This window comes from Triticum aestivum, chromosome 2B (assembly GCF_018294505.1).
Source record: "Triticum aestivum cultivar Chinese Spring chromosome 2B, IWGSC CS RefSeq v2.1, whole genome shotgun sequence".
NCBI classification, from domain to species: Eukaryota; Viridiplantae; Streptophyta; class Magnoliopsida; order Poales; family Poaceae; genus Triticum; species Triticum aestivum.
The window spans coordinates 482934940-482939928 of NC_057798.1; positions in this window are offsets into that span (position 1 = coordinate 482934940).

Below are 4989 nucleotides of genomic sequence, written 5' to 3' on the forward strand. Positions count from 1 at the left end.
CTAGATTTGAATGCATGAAGTAGCTTTGCCTCTAATAATACTAAAAATTTAGGTGGCTTTGGAGGAGCTGATGGGAGTAGAAAAAGATGCACATGCAGACACGTGGGGAGCTGGGGCAGTAGAGCAAGGCCGCATTCGAAGAACTTATACCTCAGGGTCACCGGGATGTCGGCGGCGGCAGGTCAGATCTGCGGACCATACGGCAGGGAGGAAGAAGGGTCAGAGGACCTCCCGAGCCGGCGCTGTGTCGGAGAGAACGGCACGGGCAGAGGATCGGGCCCCTCCGGCAGCTGTGGGTTTCCTCCCTCGGCAGCGATGACCGCGTGAACGATGCACCTTTTAGTCCTCTACACACACCGGCCGAAGGGATCCGTCCGGATGTGTGACCAGCGGTGAGCAGAGAGAAAATGTCGCTACCGCTGTCTTGTTTATATCTGGAGAGGACAAGAGAATGGGAGAGAATGAAGAGAGAAACCCTAGTAAAGCAAGCGCTCAGGCCCCTGCGTACATATATAGTGGAGTGATTATCTTTTCCTCTCCACAACAAGCGTTTCAATTTATGTACGTGGCATTAAAGAAAATAAACTCTCTACTATTTAAGGTGACTAATGTATGACTCCTACTTACTACTACTAGTAGTACTAGTATTGTTCACTTGTGCTCCCCGCCCCTCCATTCATTGAACAACCCCACGGGTGAATAAACATACTGTAAGTATTTATATAGAACGAACAAGCTCGAACTATTTTCGCGTAGTTAAAAGTTGAGGTCGGGGCTTTTCTCGGGCAGTATGCGCGGCAGTTTTTTGGTAGGCGGTTTGACAGAGAGGCGAGGAGGGTGAGCGAGTGGCGGATTCTCAATCACTAGCAAGATGCCCATGCGTTGCACGGAACATCAAGATGCATTTGTATGAGTAGTTTATCTTGTGGGAGAAAAGGACGAACGATGGAAGGCCTTATTTGCAAATGTTGAGTGGTTGTGGGTATCTTTTTGCAAAATTTCCATTTTTCCTTCCTATCCGTCAGATATAAATCGGACGACTTATATTGCAGGATGGCAGGCACACCATCATCACCAACTCTGTTTTTTATAAGAGTAGAGATACTGCTGGAAAGGTCGGGTTGTACGATTTGACGGCGCGTTACTGCTGGAAAGACTTGTGATATGACCACTCACTATAGTCATGAATTACTGGCGCTCCCTTCCGTTTCGCGCTCTAATTTGGTGCATGACACGTTGACCCGGATGCTGGCTCTCCCACATGTCAGATTAGTAAGAAGGAGCAAAGAATGATGTGGTATATACCCCTGTTCAAGAATTCATCCGATTAACGAGTTAACTTGCCAGTTAATCCCTACTCGTAGGGTCACCGAGTAGCCGATTAATAGATTAATCGCCCGAGTAATTGATTAAATGGCCGATTAACTTGCCGATTAGCCTATTAATCCCCTACTCAACAGCTAACCGAGCAACTACCAGTTAACGATTTCTTCAACAATGGTATATACTAGTACTACTACTACTCAGGTCGGAGGAGTGCGAACCACGGCAGCCCAGTGAACCAGCAGTGCAAACCACGGCAGCCCAGTGAACCAGTAGTAGAAAACAATGTGGTGATATCGCCATAAAAAACAATGTGCTACGGTACACACTGTAGCATGTACAGTAACACTCATCTTTGTTTGGATCCCTGAGTTAGAGCTAGTTTGGGTTGAAATAGCCTCAAATTATCGAAACACGAGGGTTAGTTCGAGATAGTTTGCTCTAACCCAGCAAAAAAACTAGCCGGTGGAGAGGTTCTAATTGGGTTAGTTATCCTCGGGCCCACTAAAAGAGAACTAAAAAAATCTCCCCTGCCCGCACCGGATCGCTCCCCCCCCCTCTCGCATGACTCCTCTCTGTTCCTCATAGGGCCGCCCGCCCAAGCGCCGCTCGCCCTCTCTCTCCTCCGGCCTCCCTCGATCTCCTTCCGGCCTCCGCCATCCTACTCCGGCCGCCCTCTCCCTCCGGCCTTCGAAGGTCGCCCTGCTCCCCCTTCACCGGTCGTTTTCGTCCCTCTGTCGTGCACGGCGGCAGCGCATCTACCAGGGAGGTCATGAGAAGGGTGAGTTTGTTCGTTCCTTCTCTGTCTCACAGCCATATCACTAATCTTGCTCGCTCTAGCTCTAATTCTGATTTGGAAAAGTAGATCCTGATCAAACTTGGTATAGATTTGTGGTGCACGCATGGAATTGTTTGATGCTGCTTGATGAGGTAATAAATCTTTCTAGAGGCCCAAAGATTCATTTCACCTTTCTAGGTATTTCAGTTTCAGGTTTGCATTATTTCAAGAGGCCCAAAGATTCAGTTCACCTTTCTAGGTATTTCATTTTCAGGCTTGCATTATTTCTACATGCCCAAATTAAGATTTAGTTCACCTTTCTAGGTATTTTAGTTTCAGGCTTGCATTATTTCTAGAGGCCCAAAGATTAAGTTCCTAGTCGGCGGCAAGCGGCCCTGCTACCCATGTCGGTGTCGACCTCAACTCGCAAGGGCCGTCATCGGAGGGGTTCCTAGGGCTTGGGCTCTACAAAGCCTTCCTCTAGAGCGACATTGGCGAGCTCCTCTCCCTCGGTGTGTGAGGGGCTCCGGCTCCCTCCCTATCGTGAATGACTTCCATGATGAGTTAGCTCATGCTTTGTTTCATGGAGTGTTTTTTTGTGAAGCTTGACTGACGACTTGTATGTTTAAGTGGGATATCCCATTTGCATGGACAAAGTAAAAATTATCATGTTTTGCATGCTTGATTTATAAAGATGGTTCATTTATGTCAATTGTGAGCGGGAGGAGGCCACAGAAGAGCCGGCCACACCAAATCTGGCAGGAAATAGGGTCCAAAGTAGTCAAATGATTAAGAAAGAGCATTTATTGTCAATCTAACCCTCCATCCATACACCTCTTTGGTTTAGAGTTAGTTCAGGGTTAGAATCTAACTCTAACCTCTAACTGAGTTAGAGTTCTCCTCGTCTCGGTTCATCGCCATCATATTTTCCTCATTCCTGTGTTTTCAGTATCCTGCGAATCAAAGAGGCCCTTTTTTTGCTAGAAAAATCAAAGAGGCCCTTAGACTGGTTTAGGTCCGGTCATTTTTTATAAATGTGTTATGTCCAAAATTTATTGAACGTGCTCCGGTTTCTACGAAAATAATCCGGTTTAATGTAGTAATTCATTTATTTATTTATTCTTCTACGGGGGGGTTGCATGTAATTCGTGAGGTCTAAAATGTAAAGTACCCCGGCATATGCTCTGAGTCGTGCATGCACTACGACCCAGATGCTCTATGTCCCACATGTCCTCATTTAATTATGTGCCACATCATCCGAAAAATCTAGTTGGCATGCATGATACCGCTTGTGATACTCCCATTACAACTAGCCTAAATGCGTGAAAAAATATGTACTGTGAAGTGTAGATGCGGTTCGAAAAGGAGACCTAAAGTGATGACAGCTATAGGTCGCATGAACCCAACTAGTGGTACTACTAGACATACGACTAATTTTTCCCTCAAAAAAAAAGAGGCACGGGTGCTCAGTACTCCTATTCTATCAACACGAGTCCCATCTGACAATAGCGTCCGTGCTACAGCTAGCTCTCCTCCCTCGTTTCTCTCTTCTAATTCTAAACTCGGCCAACGCCCGGTGTGCGGGGTGGGTGATGTCTACTACACAACCTTCTTCTTGTAGACATTGTTAGGCCTGCAAGTGCACAGGTTTGTAGGACAGTAGCAAATTTCCCTCAAGTGGATGACCTAAGTTTTATCAATCCGCAGGAGGCGTAGGATGAAGATGGTCTCTCTCAAACAACCCTGCAACCAAATAGCAAAGAGTCTCTTGTGTCCCCAACACACCCAATACAATGGTAAATTGTATAGGTGCACTAGTTCGGCGAAGAGATGAAGATACAAGTGCAAAATAGATAGTAGATAAAGGTTTTTGTAATCTGAAATAATAAAAACAGCAAGGTAGCGAGCGATAAAAGTGAGTGTAAACGGTATTGCAATGATAGGAAACAAGGCCTAGGGTTCATACTTTCACTAGTGCAAGTTCTCTCAACAATAATAACATAGATAGATCATATGACAAGCCCTCAACATGAAACAAAGAGTCACTCCAAAGCCACTAATAGCGGAGAACAAACATAGAGATTATGGTCGGGTACGAAACCACCACAAAGCTATTCTTTCGGATCGATCTATAAAAGAGTTCGTACTAGAATAACACCTTAAGACACAAATCAACCAAAACCCTAATGTCACCTAGATACTCCATTGTCACCTCAAGTATCCGTGGGCATGATTATACGATATGCATCACACAATCTCATATTCATCCAACCAACATAAAAGTACTTCAAAGAGTGCCCCAAAGCTACTACCGGAGAGTCAAGAACGTGTGCCAACCCCTATGCATAGGTTCCCAAGTGTCACGAAACCCGCAAGTTGATCACCAAAACATACATCAAGTGGATCAATAGAATAACCCATTGTCACCACGGTTATCCCACGCAAGACATACATCAAGTGTTCATAAAAAGACTCAATCCGATAAGATAACTTCAAAAGGGGAAACTCAATTCATCACAAGAGAGTAGAGGGGGAGAAACATCATAAGATCCAATTACAATAGCAAAGCTCGGGATACATTAAGATCGTGCCATAGAGGAGCACGAGAGAGAACATGAGAGAGAGAGATCAAACACATAGCTACTAGTACATACCCTCAGCCTCGAGGGTGAACTACTCCCTCCTCGTCATGGATAGCGCCGGGATGATGAAGATGGCCTCCGGTGATGGGATCCCCCTCTGGCAGGGTGCCAGAACAGGGTCCCGATTGGTTTTTGGTGGCTACAGAGGCTTGCGGCGGCGGTACTCCCGATATATCCTCTGTTTTGGAAGTTTTAGGGTACGTAGGTATATATGGGCGCAGGGGGTACGTCGGTGGACCTCCGGGT